This window comes from Protopterus annectens, chromosome 14.part0, assembly GCF_019279795.1.
Source record: "Protopterus annectens isolate FY-2018-M chromosome 14.part0, PAN1.0, whole genome shotgun sequence".
In the NCBI taxonomy this organism is placed as follows: Eukaryota; Metazoa; Chordata; order Ceratodontiformes; family Protopteridae; genus Protopterus; species Protopterus annectens.
Genome location: NC_056748.1, coordinates 539386271 through 539405229, shown reverse-complemented (window position 1 = coordinate 539405229; position 18959 = coordinate 539386271). Strand labels below are relative to the sequence as shown.

General features: G+C 37.5%; 1 protein-coding gene across 1 annotated transcript in view; it reads left to right on the top strand.

Moving 5' to 3' along the window:
• The first annotated feature begins 591 nt into the window (after positions 1-591).
• LOC122789087 (pulmonary surfactant-associated protein D-like) overlaps positions 592-18959 on the top strand; it is a 226766-nt gene continuing 208398 nt past the window's right edge. Inside the window, exon 1 of the mRNA XM_044056288.1 lies at positions 592-707. The gene's annotated coding sequence lies outside the window, so the exon portion shown is untranslated. The remainder of the gene's footprint in view (positions 708-18959) is intronic.

Here is an 18959-nt window from a genome sequence, read left to right as displayed (position 1 = left end):
AAAAACGTCAGTGGCTGTATATGAATATATGAATTACTTTCTCATAGCACAGTGGCCTTGGCCTTGCTTATTAAGTCTTATACAAGCATTAGCTTAAGCAGAAAATAAAATACTTATTTTTACTGTTAGCATTGTTATGGATTTTAATTACATTTAGACATCATACTAGTAGACATTTCAGACAATTAAAATGTAATACATTTTAACCGACTGACAAGGAATTTCCTCTTCCTGTGTGTTTAACAAATGCTAATATGGCAATGTACTGCTAAGAAACGACTACATTGGTTTGAAACATCCATTTTGTTTTCTTTACTTTCAGAAACCATTTAAGTTTAAATCTACATTAAGCTGCTGGACCTGAAACTATATGACACATTGTCTCTAAAATGCACACCCTTTGAATCTACACTGTTAAAATGTGCTGTTCCTGTGGTAGTATGTCAGCTCATGTTAGTATTACTATACATATTATTTTGATATCACAATATATTTCCTGTAAATAAGTCTTAAGCAAAACCCCACCCACCAACAAAGAAGAAGGAACCCATGTAGCACTGGAATATTACAATGACTTCTACTCACTGACTATCAGGATCTTTCTAAATATTCAGTCTTCAGAAACTATTTGAAGTACAAAACCTGAAGTCCTAAAGAGTGTGATACAATTGTCTTTGAAAGGTATCTTTAGCAGTCATTATAACACAGTAAGTGAGGCTCTCTTCTATTATTGTATTTTTTGTTCATGTATACTAAAATGTTTTAGTGAGCTTTATTAAACTTATTTAAACAAGAGAATCAAGTGGAGTCTGCATGTCCTCCCTGTGTTCGCATGGACTTCCTCTGGCTGCTCCAGTTTTCTCCCACATTCCAAAGACATGCAGAAGGTGAATTGGACACTCTAAACTGGCAATAGATGTGAGTGTATGGTGTGGAAGAACTACTGTAGCAGGGCTAGCTACCTGGTAGCATAAACATTGGCTCTAGTTGACTGTCACTGTTGAAGTGACACCCTAACCACATGCGCAAAAATGGGAAAAAAAGGGGTTGCGGATGGATGGATGGATGGATGGATGGATGGATGGATGGATGAATGAAATCAAGGGGCACTACTTACAAAGGAGATCGGGAGGTAAATGCATAAGAACCATATATGAAGCAATCATGGACTTAAACCAGCAAAGTCATGTTTTGAAATCAAAGATAAGATTTTGAATTGTCCAGAATTATTGAGTTAAGAGGTTGAGAAGTGTTCTCTCTCTCTCTCTGTACATACATATTTATTTATTATTTGTTCAATAGGTAGGTTGGCTGGACCACTGACCCTTTTCAGGACTCAGTGAGTAGCAGTTTATACAGAATATAAAATACAGAATAAGCAGAGAAAAAAGAAGTGCTTTTTGAAATAGCAATTTGCAGCATACAAACTCTAAGTATTATTACGTCGACAATAAAGAAGTGTTATCAACAAGGACAAATATGTTGGCAAAAACATGAGTTATAAAAAAAGAGTTATGAACATATATACAGCAGAGAAACACATTCAGTAATATTTAGAACAACATGTAAGGATTTAGGTGAAAGAAATCATTATGTTCAGAACTTTAGCTTGACCTTCTACCTGGTATTAACCATTGTCACTGTACCAGGTACACTCGTCTACTTTAAGAAGATGGTCTCTGAAAGCATGTTTAAAACTTCAAGTGTATATTGAGATTTTATTTTTGGGGAAAGGTGGTTCCAAATATTATGCACTTTCAACACTAGCTATTTTGAAGCCTGGAAGGGTGATGCAATATTAATCCCAGAAGAGGACCAAAACAGGATAACTTTCTAAAGGCAAAATGGCTACAATTAAGTAATATAGAAAAAAACAGCCACAATATTATATGTTTCACATTGTGAAGAAACATTTCACCAGCTGAGCCCTAACTTATGCTTTTCATTGCAGTTCACATTAAAACATCTTTCACTTGCAGTTTAAAGTTACAAAACTGTAGAAGTAACATTTTCACATTTAATTTGGCTGGCTTTGACTAGTCTTGCTCCTGTAATGGTTAAACTAAGCAATTGTGAGATTCATCTGAGGTTGGATACTACACTCCCAACTTACTTGTAGTACTTACAAAAGCTATGAATGCCTGGCATTTCTCCTGTAACTTTTAAACTTTATAGCAGTTAGACACTTATACACGTTTCTAAAGGGCATTAAGTGTAGCTTTTTGATGAATATTTTTATCTGCTCCTGCATATTCCTTGTATTGTCACTTAGCATCTTTCCCTGTATAAAATTCCTTAGCTATTTGTTTAGCTGTTTAAATGCAACAGTTTCAGGCCTATTGTTGCATTTCATTATACCTTTTTAGCAAAGTTAATGCCTTCTAGTAAGTTTATAATTGCATTTACATGCATTCTACCAAGATGAAGCATAGGATGCCATTTTGCATATATGTGAATTGCTTGATTCAAGTTGCATTCTGATTGGATGATTTATTAATATTAATATTTTCCTATTCATAGTGCTTCTACATTGTTTTGCAATTTTATTCTACTGAACTCATGGATTCGTTCCTGACAAAACCCCAGCTAATTAGCACCCCAACCTCCCACCCCTCACTTTTATCTGTACCCCCTGACAACTCACCTTCAGTTCTCTCCACTCTTACCCACCCAAATCTAACTTCCTTCATACCCTTCTCTTACTCTGTTCCCCCTCTTCCTTTTTTTCTCATACCTGCCTGTTTCACCCCATCTCATTCTACCGTTGTAATGTATGTTTTTATTCCCCTTCATGTCACCTTAGTCAACTCTTCACTTAGTGTTATTTTCTTTTTGTATTTCTATACTCCAGAGCTTGTAGACTGTTTTATTTTGCATTGTATTTCTGAAATTATTATGGATCTACACCTACTACCATTTTTCTTCTATACCCATTTACCTAATTTCTTTTGTACTGTATGAAATTTTGCACTATATCTTGAAATTTGTTTTTGGTATCTATAACTACTTCTATATTCAGTATCTGTCATGTATCTGACGTTTTCTGTACTTTGTGTTAACTGTACCATGTTAATTTTTGTGTATGGAGCTTTTCTTCCTGGACTTCCACTGAAAAAGGGCTCATGCTCGGTCAGAGTCAGACATACACGGTTATCAAATGTCAAACTAAAATAAAAATAAAAATAAATAAATATTTATTTAATCTTCATAGACATTTTTCTTTCTGCTTGTTTGCTGAGACAGCTTATTCCATATATAAGAGATAAGCATGGGAACAGGCTGTCACACACAGTATACCCATGTGTCCTGCTTACATTTATGTTGCTTATTTTTGGATTGATAGTGGGTTTTTTTTTGTGGTGCCACAATTGTGGAAATCAGTGATTTAGAGACACTGTAGCTGCAATGAGGAAATAATAATTTGCACATCTTTGAATCACTTGGTGATTATTGTAAGCATTAACAGGTCCTTTTCTGCTGCCCTTGTGGTAATCACTGCTGGTGGCTGATGCTGCAAGTTGGCATAGGCATCCCCTTAATTCATTTTCTTACACACACATCCCTACACACACACACACACACACACACACACACACACACACACACACACACACACACACACACACACACACACACACACATGCATGCATGGACACACACACCACCTTACCTGTCCCTGATTTAAAAAACGCTCCTGATGCTACCTGTCATTTTTCACCATCCCTCATAAATCACAAATAATTACAGTCGATTAATAATACCAATTGTTAAAGTTTCATTCTCCAAATTGGTTAGAAAATGCATCATGATGTAAGACCTGTCAGTCTATTAACTCCTTGAGTGGATTTATTTATTTATTTAATTTATATTAACATTTGATTATCAGGAAAATCCCACTTGGCTAAGGTTTTCTATGCTGGCATGGGTAGAAAAGCTTCAAGTAAACTTACAACATGGTGTTACTATACAGCTGAACAGAATTTAAACAAATAATCAGGTACAACATATATAACATAAACAGAAAGTATTCAGGTACAATATATATTATATTAAGTTATATAATTGCAAAAATGAACACAACAGTCATATAAAAGATGCAAAGACACATTGAATTTCCTGATGGAAGAGACATTGACTTCTCTGGAGCTAGAAGAGATGTTCATAGAGATTAGCTCAGCTAGACAGAATGATTTTCTAACCATGACCAGGGCAACAATGGTGGAAAGATAGCTCACTGTCAACATAGGTACACAGATCTCTAATGACTGAATTAATTTTGAGTGGAATATTATTGATATGGTATGAATTATGAAACCTTAAACTTCCCAAAAAACAAGAATACTGTATCTTTTGGCAAGTGTAAGCCCATGGTCATTACAGTAGGTGTTTTTCCTGATGAAGCCATTAACATAGTATCTAAGTGTAAGAAGGGGAGCTCACAGCAGCCTGTAATTTGCAACTAATTTGTAGTAAAGGTTGACCAACAAGGTAATATTAATAAGCAATGTTCCTGATTTTTATAGAATACATTTATGTTCTGCTATTAATAGCTTTAGCCAGCTGCTTTATGGTATACTCTTTATTGGGCAGAGATGAGAATGACTACTAAGGGACATTACGTGAGCCTACTTGTTTGTGTTGTTTGGCTGTTTCCCTTTAGGCTGCATGAACATACTTGGTTTGTTTTCTTTTTTTTGTTTTTTAAGTCATTCCTTTTTTAATGTGGCAATGTTCCTTGCTTTGGCATTATGGGTCATACCATTTTACCTTCTATTTAGAGAGTTTTGGCAGTTCTAGATGGCTAATTTAAATAGATAGATGTCTGCACCTTTTACCGATGATTTTGGCCATGGCTATGTGGCTATACAAGGAGACCTTACTCAACTTATCAGCTTGCTTAGTCAGCTAGTCAGTATTCTCTCCAATAACATTGATAAACTGGTCCAAAATAACATCTGACTATGCTAATCCCTGACTTGTTCCTCTTCAGAAGAGGCTCAAACTCACTAGCATATGGTGGATAGAAGGGTAATTTTGAAACAAGACAGGACAAACAACTGCATGGAGATAGATATAGGTTCATAGGTTCATAGGTAGGTACTAGGCTATTGGCCCTAGGGCCTATATAAACCTAGCCAAAAATGTACCCTGGCTTTCACCACCCAAGAAAATTATTTTCCTGTGCCCCTGTTGAGCAGAGCCACAGAAGTGATCCCTGGGGTGTATTTCCTATTTCCCATCCACCCATCAAGATTTTTATTGAAGAGTGATAATGATGAACTTTGCTTGACATAGATGGGTAGGTTGTTTCAGAGCATGGGAAGTCTCTGGGACAGGAATCTATCCCTCCAGCATGTTCTGTTTATTGTGATGACAAGGTTTAGGTCCCTAGAGCATGTAGCTTGGAGGGATTGGGATTTCTTTAAGTGTAGCATGTCCAACAGCTCTGGGTTTAACATAGCTTTGTATGTTAGGCAGAGATCGCCTCTGAGTAGGCGATATGCGATGGAGTAAAGCTGGAGTTTTTTGAGATGGTCTGCATAGGGCATCTATTTGAGGCCAGTAATCCTCTTTGTGAGGTATTTCTGCGGCCTTTCCAGTTGTTCTAGATGTCTTGTGAGGTACATACCAAAAGGGGCGTTGTACTCTATAATGGGTCTAATGAGTGATGAGTAGAGGGGAACAATGACCTCTTCTTTTTCTGGATGAGAGACCTTTTGTAATGAGGTGAGCCACATAGAAGGATTTCTTGACCACTGTGGCGATGTGATTATCAAAGGAGAGACTACTGTCCACCTGTGTCCCAAGGTCTCATCACATTTTCAGCATTAAGTAGACTACCAGCTATGTGGTAGTTCATGGGTACAGAGTTTTTACCAAAGGGGATGACAATACACTTTTTGGCATTGAGCTTCAGGCCATGGCTTTGACACCAGGCATCTGTCTCAGTGAGGCCCTTTTGTAATATGTCCACATCATTAGGAGTTTCGATTATGACTCCTAGTTTGCAGTCATCTGCAAACTTTGTAAGCCAAAGACCTTCTGTGTTAGCCTGTACTTCAGAGAAGTAGATACCAAACAGGAGAGGACCCAGTACTGAACCCTGTGGTACTCCACTTGTCACTGGTCTGAAGTCAGATTTGGAGTCTGCTACTTTCACATTGTGCGTTCTGTCCATGAGCCAGTTGGCAACCCATCTTGTGACATAGGGATTTATACCTAGTTTAGTGAGTTTATCTATAATTCCATAGTGGGAGATGGTGTTGAAAGCCTTGGCAAGATCTAGATAAGCTGTGTGAGCCACCTTACCCTCATCTATGACTTTGGTGACTGCTTCAAAGAAGTCAATCAGGTTTAGGAGACATGATCTGTCTTTTACAAATCCAAACTAGGTAGGGTCCAGAGTTTGGAGATTACCAATGTCTTTGTTTATGAGTTCCATAATGATAAGTTCCATGGCCTTGCAGACCAGGCTCGTCAGGCTAATGAGGCAGTAGTTCCCAGGGTCCGTCGTGGCTCCCCCTTTGTGGAATGGGATAACCGTCATGGTGCACCATTCAGTGGGCACAAAGCCTGAGGTGAGGCTATGATTGAACATGGTACTTAGGTAGGATACCAGTTCATTCTGTAGTTCATGTAGAATGCAGCCTGGGATATTGTCAGGTCCCATGGATGCTGTGTTCTTGGCTTTGGAGAGTGTGGTTTTTTTTTTCCATAATAAACTTTTATTGATATATATTTTCAAAATACAATAAAATCACACACATAATTCAGTATTATTACTATCAAAACTATATACAATATCTACATGAAATGCTTCCATATAAAATCATCATTATTCCAAAAAAGAAGACACCAGGGAAAAAAACAAAGCCAAAACATTTGTAGAAGTACTTTGCATCCATACATATCATACATATTTTCAAAACATTGTTTCCTCACATATACATCCAAATTTTAATATATTCCTAATAACAGTATTATGCTAATATAATGTTAAAAACCTTTTCCCATATTTTCGGGTTATTAATATTTTTGTTACTTTGCTTCAGAAGTAATTTATGTGCTAATATATGCTTTATAGCCACAAGCTTGAAATTATCCCATGATGTCTTATCTGGTTCTAATCAATTTGTAGCTATATATAACTTCATCAGCAAAAAAATATTCATACATATTATAGTTTGTGACCTAGAGAGCTCTCTTGGAGGAACGTGTAGAATCATAAATTCCCATGATAAAGTTGAACTTTGATAACCCATCTTTTGTAGTTGTGTTCTAAGAGAGTTCCAAAGTTTATATATACACTTGCAGCTCCAGAACATATGAAGAAGATCTGCCGTTTGATTTGTGCAATATGGACAAGTTGGAGAATTCCTAGGATTAAATTTATGTAACCTAAGACGAGTATAATAAGCATTATTCCAAATCATCAACTGCATATACATCAACTTTTGAAAAGAGACCGATTTTATTGTTAAATCAATTGCTTTTAATACCTGATTATCTGCTACTGTCATTTTGTTTACCCAATACCCTGACAACAGAATTTTATCCTGGAATTTTAAATCTTTAATTAATTTATTTGTTGTTGTTATAAATTTGACCTCCTGTTGGAGAGCCTGCCACATGGAGAGTGTGTTTTTACCTGTGCAGCCATGATTACAGGAACTTTGCATTCTTCTGGTATAGAGATGGGCTCTCTAGGGGGTGAGAGGGGGGTAAAGTTAGCAATGAACCTATCTGCCAGGATGTTGGCAATATCAGTTGGTTCTGTATATTTAGTGCTATTGTGCTGTAACTCAGAGCAGATCTGAGTGTTGCCATTGAGATTCTTGACATAGCTATAGAATGCTTTGTGGTTGTCTTTAGAGTCAGTGGCTATTTTGTTTTCGTAATTAGCTTTGGACGATTTTATGAGGGATCTCAGCGTCTTACTGAGGTTGACCAGGGAGTTCCTCCAGTCATGGGATTTTACTCTTTTTTGCAACAGTTTCTTTCTTCTGTTGTAGAGTTTGTTTATGGCAGAGGACCACCAGATTGGCTTCCTTTTTTTTTAGGATAGCATCTTGGTTCTATTAGGGATAGCATGATCCATGCACTCGTGTAAGTGATTATAAAGTGCATTTGTGTAGGATTCAGCAGTCGTACCTCTATTATCCATCTACATGGGTGTCATGAAGTTTGCCACTTCTGTCTTAAGAAGTGTGAAGTTGACTTTGGAGAAGTTTTTTATGGTGGTTTCCCTAATTGGGGGTGGGGGCGGGATGTGGATGTCTAGGGTGATTAGCTTGTGGTCGGATCTGACCAATGAGAAATTAACCTCTGGTGTGGAACACCAGTTGCCCATGTTGGCAATGACCAGGTCTAGGATATTGCTGCCCCTGGTGGGGGTGTGAATAAGTTGATCCAAGGCATTGGAATTTATGAATTCCAGAAAAAGTTGAGCAAAAGAGTTAGTACATGAGTAGTTTTCCCAGTTAATGGTGGGGTAGTTGAAATTGCCCATTATTAGGGTGTTAGGTAGTACCCTAATACTTTCCAGTATATCAAGAAATGAGGAGTGGGAATCCTGGGGCATGGTGGGGGGGTCTGTAGCAAGCTACAATTTGGATTGTGGTCTTGCCCAGAGTTAGTTGCACTTGGATAATCCCAGATGCATTATGCTGTGCAACTAGCCTGGATGTGTGGATATCCTTAATGAATATGGACACACCTCCACCTTTAGTGCTTTGTTCCGGGTTAGGTGGCTGAAAGGTGTGGTATGAATTATAGCCTGGTAATGCAGGGGTGCTCTCTGGAGCTTTGAACCAGGTCTCTGTCACTGCACAGATGTTGATATTCTCCATTTTAAGAAGTGCATCGAGTGAGTGCATTTTGAGGTTTAGACTTCTAGCATTGAGTAGCATTACCCTCAGAGTTTGCTTGCTTGTACCTGTTATGGTAATGAATTTGTCATTTGAACCTTGCCTAAAAAGACACTATAGGGGTGGCAAGAGCCTTAGCCAGTATCCGGAATACCAAGGGTGACAGGTGCAGGCCATCTTTGGCAAAGCATCATGGTCTATCGATCATGTCGTCCCAGGCAGACAAATACTGGATCCCCTTAGAATGACACCAGAAGCTTAGCCAATTGTTGAAGTCAATCATTTTGTCCTTGTACTGTGGTATCATTCTGGGTGATGGCAGGATGCTACTCAGGGCTAGGGTCATACCTGCGTGGGCTACAAGATCGGAGAGCTCCTCCATGTCTCTTTTCATGTAGTTCAGGGAGGTATGTATCAGGTCATTCACACCAACATGGACAATGACAGTGTCATATTTGTACTTGTTGTGGAGTGACCTGAGTGCGTGCATTATGTGGCTGATCCTGGCACCTGACAGGCAACTGACAGTAACTTTCAACTTGTTTAGCCTGGTGAGTGGAACATTAGTGTGCCTGACTATAGAGTCACCTATGACTAGAGTATTGGGTACATTGTTATGCCTTATGGGTTGTGGTTGAGTGGCACACTGAGTTTGTGGGCTATGTGTCATTTGAGTTGTGTTGGGGGGTGGAGTTTGCTTGCATTTCTGCTTTGGTGGTCCCTGATGCTTGGGCAGGTTTTTATTGAGAGCCTCCGCGAATGTAGGTGTGTGTTTTGTGTTTCTATGTGTGTGTTTTGGTGGTGTAGGTTTTGAGGGACTATGTGATGAGTGTGGTGTGGTGCAAGTGTTTACCTTCTCCTCTTGACTGTCTAGTCCAGTCTTGGGTGAAGAGAGCTTTGCTTCCAGTTTGGCTATATAAGTGCATCTCTCACAGGTTGTAGTGTTGGGTGGTAGGAGGAGAGAGTTGTCTGTGTACATGAGGCAAATGCTGCATTGCCCCAAGATGCCCAGATTCATCAGGTAGACAGGAGAAATCACCAGGAGCTGACCCTTAGACATGCCTGGATAGGTGCTTATTTATTAAGTACTAAAAACTACTTTCCTCTAAACAAGTGAGGAAAGTTGAATGCTCTAGTAATTTGCAGCTTATTATGTGCTTACAATGAGTTCTGAACAAGTGCTGAGTTCAAAGAAACAGATTTGAGTGCTGAAACTAGAAAACTGGCTAGTTCTAAGAAATAAAATTAAGCTAGAAGGCTTCCCTCCAACACAGAAAGGCTTGGGGGTTCAGAAGCCTACAAACAGTCTAGACCACTTACAGGAAAGGCAGGAAACAAGCTTAATTTTTTTTCTTTCCCAGATGCTCTCTTTGTACACAGTAGGAGTGCCTGAAATCAGAATATGATCTCATTGCACTCAGTTGAGTGAACAAATGAGATGGGCCCAGAAGGAGTATCCAAACACAAATTTACAAGAGGGGCAGGCAGTTTCAAAGCCACCAAGATTAACACCAAAACAAAAACAGGGAGGGTGGGTGGGGAACTAACTGACAAAACAGAGACAAAACTTCCAGTTCAGTTAATATTCAATGCAACACAAATAAATCAATTAAAATGCTGTATTATTTGAAAAAAGTGCAGATAAAAGGTACTTAAATTCTCTTATATGTCCGGTTGAATACAGCTAGATGTTAGCTGGCCAGAGTTGTGGTTTTAAGCAGAAAATATTCCAAAATGTACCACTTAAATACGCAGTGACAGGAAATCAATGAATGAGACTACCCCCACCTGCAATTACTAACAGGCAATAAAAATCTAGCAAGCACTACTGACAAAACAGAGTCAAAACTTCCATTTCAGTTAATATTCAATGCAACACAAATAAATCAATTAAAATGCTGTGTTATTTGAAAAAAAGTACAGATAAAAGGTACTTAAATTCTCTTATACGTCCATATACTTCGTAATGACAGCAGGAAGTCATTTACATTCAGGGACGTCGGGAGGCATACACACTGTACTGATTTCAATACAACGTCTTAGACGAGGGAGTAGCATTCTTAAAAAAAAAAACATACGTATTTTTAAAGGTTGTTGGCTCTTTTAAGGGGGATACAAGCCAGTCGGAAGTGAGCTCACATCATGTCCGGCTGGCTGCGAAAGGGAAATGTGCAGTAGTGAGCAAGTGGAAGAAGACAATTGCAAATGTGAAGATGGAAGGCAATCGAGTGTCACAAACAGATTATGTGTGTGTGTGTGTAAATGTCCCCACAGAATACACCTGCTGGCTATAGGTGTGTGTGAAAATGCCCCCACAGAATACACCTGCTGGCTATAGGCATGTGTGAAAATGCCCCCACAGAATACACTTGCTGGCTATAGGTGTTCAGGCTCAAACCCTGTACCTTTGCTTCAGGGTAAGAAGAGCCTAAAGTCCTTAACCACCACCATTTCTGAACTTTGTTCAGATTTGTTTTTCTAATGGTTGTTAGCTATGGTGAGAAGTGAGAACTGAGAACTGAAGTTGTATTTCCCCCATTATTGTTTTTGTTGTTTGTCCAGGTTTTTTGTGCTAAGATGTGAAGTGAGAGCTATATTTGTATTCCCTCATTATTGGCTTTGTTTGTCCAGGTTTTTTTGTGCTAAGAGGTTGAGAGCTATCTAAATGATAGCCATTAAGTTTGTCTTCCTATTTTTCAAACTGCTGATTTAGCATAGTGGTATGTTGCACTGATTGTAATGCATATGGTTCTGGGTTCAAGACATGCATGGTGATAACACAGCATTTTATTCTAGCAACTTTCCAAAATTATACAAGCAATGTTTAAAACGTGTCCCTGGTTTTTGAGCTTTTGTCCCCCCCCAATAAATGTTGGCTTTTTCCAGATTTCTTGTGCTGCAAAGTTTTGAGATACAGTTGAGTGTTGACATTTTACAAGGAGCTGAGAGCTGCAGGGGAACTAAAGTTTAATGCTGCTTATGCTGAGTCTGCTTGTACTGTTAATAGCACAACAGGTAGTGTACTTGCTTTTGATGCAGAAGGCTGTGAGTTCTTCTCCCACAGTAGGTAGATGCATTGCTAATACTGTACTGTGTTGTAAAGGAGGGTGGATGCTGTAGTCCGTTTTGGCGATGATATCTAGTAGTAACTATGAACCTGTTATCAGTTTGCCATCCATTCCCTATTGCAATATTACTAGCGTATCATTGTTTTTAATGCAACATAGGCAATTTATTCCTCAAGGGCAACAGGCACTTTATTTGTAGATGAAATCATGAAATATAAAGTTGCTTGCTAGCAGCAGCTTCTTCATTAGTTACAGATTTCTTTAATGTGGAATTATGTAGATGGTTTTTACTAGTTCCGAGATTGAGCATATTTACTGATACGGGTGGACTGTAGAAGTTTGAGTAGACTTTTATGATGGAAATATTATGAATTGGGCTGTTTTGTCATTATTGATGCATGCATTTTGTTTCATTGTTTACTGGAAAAATGTTCAAACTAATAAATTTAAAATGCTCTCTAACAACTATACTGTATTGTACAAGGAATATAATTTAATACAATCAGGAAGGTGTATCAAAGAGCACGTGTATGTTTCATGTGTAAGGAGCCTATGATTTGAAAACAGCCCAAAGTTAATCTTTATCTGCCATTGGTAAAATGTATTTTCTTTGAATGTAGGTTTCAATGCTGTTTCAATGAATGTGAGTTTCAAGGGCAGAGAAGTTTTAATGCTAAGTCTAGTTTCATTGTGAGACTGCATTGCTTTGTTTAGCAAATATTTATTGGTGTTCGTGCTGTAAAATGCAAAATAAAACTTTTTCTGGCAAATCATTTAGGAATGAAGTCACTAAATAATGACCGACTTTAAGTTTCAGACATCACAATCTTCAGAAAAATGCATGCTAAAGCAAGACCTGATATTCTATCAACTGTCTTAATTTTATACAAGATCAATTTTTAGTACTGTTTGTATGTTCCCCCAATATATTTGGACTTGTCCAGATTTCCTGCATTAAGAAGTTGAGAGGTATCTGCAAATAAATCGCTTTATAGAATTAGGAATATCCAAACCTCTCAACTGTCCCCAATTTTGGCTCAAAATGTTGCTCTCCCCCTAATAATCTCTCCGCAAAATACCAATTTTAGAAGAAAACGTGGAGGGTTTACTCTTATAAATAACTGTAATGATCAGAGTTATACATTACTTTTATTTCAGAAATGCATGTAGATTCTCTAATTTTGTCAGCTGCTCAAGTTAACTGTGGTCATATTAAAATGGTGTCCCTTCTTTGACAGGTTTCCAGCTGTATTGTCTGGCAATTTTATATTTTTGCATCACATTTTTGGTCCATTTTTCATAAAATTGCAGTTTTCTGGCAAATTAGTGGCAAATCGTTAAAGACTGAAGTTAGAAAATAATAGTAGACATTTGAGTTTCAGATTGCATACCTTTCAGAAAATTCGTACTAATGCAAGACCTACTACTATTCTATTATCTTTCTAAGTTTATAAGAGCAATATTTAAAAAAATGTCCTTATTTTTGGGCCTTTGCCTCAGTTTTATTTATGCTCTAAGAGGTTGAGAGGTGTGTGTGTGTGTGTGTGTGTGTGTGTGTGTGTGTGTGTGTGTGTGTGTGTGTGTGTGTGTGAGGTAGGTAGGTAGGTAGGTAGCATACCTCTCAACTGTCCAAATTTTGCAGAATGTCCAGATTTTTGCCCCATATTTTTTGTGTGTTCCTCATAAATTTTGTGATTTTCTAGAAAATCATTGAAGGCTGAAGTTGCTAAATAATGACAGACATTTGAGTTTCAGACTTCATGTCCTTTAGAAAAATTTATACTAGCACAAATCCTGTTATTCTAGCAACTTTCTCATACTAGCACAAATCCTGTTATTCTAGCAACTTTCTAAGTTCACGAGAGCATTTTTAATATCTGTCCCTGTTTATTTTAGGCTTTGTCCATATTTCTTGCACTAAGAGGTAGGTAGGGGTGTGTGTGTGAATGAAACACCCTAGTTAGGGCTAGCAGGTGGTTAGTAATTTACTCAAGCTCAAAACCTGTACCTTAGTTACAGAAAACAAAAGCATGAATCCTCTACCCCAACTACCATGCTGCATTTTTCAAAGAACTGACTTTCAGGTTCATTTTCAATTCAAGGAACCGAGTTTGAGTGAATCTATATTATATTACTGAAGAGGCATTACAGCGAATGCCTCTTCATCAACACTAAAAGTGCGAACCGTGAATTACGAGAATGGCCGTATCGTGGCTGAGGAGGGGGGTAGCAGTTTGAGAGCTGTGAGTACAAATTTGAAAATCCTAGCTACACCCCTGTTTACATTGTATAGAATAGATTTAAACTCTTGGTTCAAACAGGATTTTAGTTTTCCCACAACTGAGTCAATAAACGACATCAGCTCTTTTAGCACAACATTAACAGCGTTTTCCAAATAACTGAACAAAGAACGCTGTCTACAAGATGATAATGGTTATTTAATGGAGCACATCAAAGTGAACAGAGTCCTGAAGGGTTCGACAGTGTTTAAATTCCCAAATGGACTTAGTTTTGGAACTGGGGAGTATGTTGAACATACTAATATGTTCGATCGACATGGCATTGAATTCATTGTCAAATGGAATAATAAACAGATTAAATCTTTATTTGATTACCTTAATGTGCTTCATAACAGTATTGCTAATGATCTCATCTTTGAATATAGTTACGATAAATATGATATCATTTGTAAAAAGGTTGAGCAACAAGCTAATATTAATAACTAATGTTTCTGATTTTTATAGAATACATTTATTTTCTGCTATTAACAGTTTCAGTCAGCACCTTTAAGGTGTACTATTACTTGGACAGAGCTGAGAATGAGTACTAATGGACACTACGTGAGTCTACTTGTTTGTGTTGTTTAGAAAGGAAATTAAGTCACCTGATGCATGTTATTAGTCACCAATTATTTTGTGACAGTGGATTTAAAACAGATTTTTATGACTGATTTAGTTCTGATAAAGTCTCCTGGTTAGAGATGAAAGAAATAAACTCTTTGGTTCAATAAGGAATTAGTCTAAGAGAAGACCTGGTGTTTTTTCTTTTTATGTGTGCCTGGACTTCACCACCCAATATATGTGGTGGTTAATGTTTTTTTTTCTATCTCAGTTGACTGCAGTTTTCCTGGTTATTAGTTTTAAACATGCCTTTGTACATTTGCCTAACAGTGACAAATACATTTGTGTGTGTGGTCACGTGGAAGGAACTGCAGCTCAAAGAAATATACAGTGATATCAGGTTGAGTTTGACTGTTAATTTAGCTCAGCTATAATTGTTGACTTTGTCAACAAGAGATGAACACTGGTCTACCTTTAACAAGGAGGTAGATGCACACAGTTACTACAAACAGGCAACATGTTAGCATGATACACAAGGTTACTACAAACAAGCGACATGTTAGCATGATACACAAGGTTACTACAAACAAGCGACATGTTAGCATGGACTAGGTCAAGAACATATGCACCTCTAGTGGGAAAAGGAGCTAGTTGGTCAAGGGAATCAGTATTAACAAAATCAAGGGATCTCTGAATATTTTTCCCACTGGTGTTATTAGTCTTTTAGTTAAGGCATGGATTGTTAAAATTCCCTTTAAGCAGTATATTACATTTAAGAGTTATTTTTTTTCAGTGAGTTACTAATGGTCAAAAGGTTTAAAGCTATACATTCAGTGACATGTGTTACCATTAAATTAAGTGCAGTTTTGATGATAATTTTTATGTGTGTGTGTGTGTGTGTGTGTGTGTGTGTGTGTGTGTGTGTGTGTGTATATATATATATATATGTATATATATATATATATATATATATATATATATATATATATATATAATTATTTTTTTTTAGATAATACTAAATGTAATATGTGCTTGTGTGTGTGTGTGTGTGTGTGTGTGTGTGTGTGTGTGTGTGCATTTGTTTGTCTTGTGATATATTGCCGACTAGTGTCAGCTGCATGATTTATGGGCTGTACTATTTCAGCAGTGTGAAAGGTGGCTTCAACAAATGTGCCACAAGTGGAAGCAACCATTCCTTCCTATATGTAAAAAGACAAATGGACAGTGATTGTAGGAGGAGTGGGAGCAGGATGTGGAGCTTTAGAGTAGAGTGAGATAAAAATAGTGGGAGAAGGGCAAGGAAGGGATGGAAAAGATCAGAAAAGATGTATGGTGGTGCCAGCTAAACAGAGAAACTACTGAAGCCCTAAACTGCCTGGCCGCTGGGTAAAAGGTGACCTGCTAATGAAACTCTAAGAAGTGTCCTGTTTCACAGTGAGTTCTGAGAAAGAGAGAGAGAGAGAGAGAGAGAGAGAGAGAGAGAGAGAGAGAATGCTTACAATGCAGTCTGTGAAAGCTGCAGGACTGATCTCAAGAAAATTTTGTGTGAAGGGTCGTGTCTGAACAGAGCTTGGTATGAAGAGTTGCATTCAGGGTTGCCCATGCAAAATAGAGCATGGGCACATTTAGAAATAAAGGAACTGGGGAAAAGGCATGGTTAAGACTGTTTGATATCGGACTGAAATTAGTTTATTTATCTTGTAAGTGAAAGAAGCAACTTTGTTTGATTGCCTTAGTTTGATTTATGACTAACAACAGTTTATGGTATCATGAGCACATGCCTTTGTTTTACATAAGAAAGAGTGGTGACATGCATGCAACAGTATGGCTATAGTTGAGTTCATTTCAGCTTAAGGCCCCATAAAAGATACATACGTACACACACACACACATATATATATATATATATATATATATATATATATATATATATATATATATATAAAATACATATATATATATATATATATATATATATATATATATATATATATAAATACATATATATTGGGTCTACTTCATATTATCAAATTCTCACTTACCCGAAAACTTTATATATATATATAGATATATATATATATATATATATAGATATATATATATATAGATAGATAGATATATAGATATTTAGGTATAGATATATCAAGCTTTTAGCCAATAGTATAACAGCTTATGCGAGTCCTAGTTAAGTGAGTTTTTGAATACAGTCTCTCTTTCCCCAACTTTGATTACTTCTCATCTGCTTCAATAATTTAATGATTAGACCAGTCAGAATGCCAACCAGTAAGGTCAGGGTTTGAGTCATACTTGAAGCAGTCTTCTTTAGTGCTGTTCTATTACAATATGATCTGGACTTACTTTTGCAGCTTTGCTATATTATTGCCTCTAATGTGGATGTTGATTTGTTGCCTGTTTTCTTTCGGCACAGGCTCATACCATGTCTCTAAATCTTTTGCATTGTATTCTGCCCTGCAGAGTTACCAATAATTCATAGATTATGAATTTAGATCAATATGAACTATATGAGTGGTGAAGATCAGTGTACGTAGGCACCTACAACATTGCAAAACGTAAAACAAATATGGTAGAATTGATAACTTAATGCTATAAATATAGTTTTATAAGCAGTAGCTACTTCAAATGCTGGTGTCATAGGGAGTGGCTTGGATGTCAAGCTTAAAGAGCTCTAAACTTCACAGGGATGTTTCTGGAATACCTCAGAGCAGCTATAAAAGAAAAAGATGTGAAAGAACTAGAAAGAGAAGCTGCAGAGGTGGAGCTGCTGCTAAACTGAAGAGAAACCTCCACAGGCCTGCATTACCTTCAGTATTTTGTACTTATGTCTGCTCACTGGATAATAAGATGGATTAGCTGAGCATGGAACTTACAAAAAATATGGTGAGGGACATTTGTTTGTTTCTGTTCTCTGAAACATGGCTGCATAGTAACATTAGTGACATTGCTGTGAACCTAGAGGGGCTAACTCTCTTTAGAGCAGATAGGTATAAAGCACAGAGTGGTAAAGCTAAAGGCAGTGGTGTATGCATCTATGTTAATAACAGATGGTGCAAAGACTGTAAGATGATTCAATCATACTGCTCCAAAGATGTGGAAATATTGACAGTAAAATGCAGACCTTTCTATGTACCAAAGGAAATCAGTGGGATATATGTCACAGCAGTGTACGTCCTCCCAAGTGCTAACACCACTGAATCTCAAAATAAACTCCATAATATTATCTGTGAGCTACAAAACAGAAACACAGAATTTGCACATGTGATAGCAGGTGGTTTCAACAGAGCTGAGCTTAAGGAGGAGCTACCCCATTTTTATCAGTATGTGGATTTCCCCCACCAGAGGGGAGAATACCTTAGAAAGCTTACTGCAATATTAAAGGAGCCTTTAAAGCTTTGAAGCACCTCAGCATAGGCAGCTCTGATCACACTGATATCCTTCTTCTGCCTACCTATAAGATGGCTATGATCAGAAAAAAAGCGACAACTAAATAGATCCGAATCTGGCAGGAGAGTTCCATGGATTGCCTTCAGGACTGTTTGAATACCACCTGTTGGGGGGTCTCCAAAGAAGCTGCTATGCACAACTTCCATTTAGACATAGACATCTATACTGAATCTGTTCTTGCCTACATAAATAAATGCATGGAGAAAGTAACTACCATGAAAGCCATCACTGTAAGAGCTAATCAGAGTTACAGAGAGAAAGAAACACAGCCTTCAAGGCAAATGACAAAGAAAGTTTAAAGGTGGCCAGGTCAAATCTGAAAAAGAGCATCAAAGAGGCAAAGAGGAAGCATGGAAGGAAAATTCAGATCTGCTTCCAAGACATGAGGGACATGATAATCCTATGGCAGGAGATATAGCAGCTCACAGACTATAAGTCCAAATCACCCCAATGTGATGACAGCTTGGAATTCATAAATGAAGTGAACTCCTTCTTTGGCAGATTTGAGAACACCACCACCGTACCTTCTAAAACAAACACTGACAAAGAGGAAACAGTGCTCATCTTAAACTTCGAGCAGGTGAGACTTCAGCTTAAGAAGGTGAATCCTAGGAAGGCTGCTGGACCAGAAAACATACCTGACAAGGTGCTGATGCTTCAAAGATGTAAAATCCAACAAGAACACTGTAAGACAAGTGTATAAAAACCACTATTTATTCCAG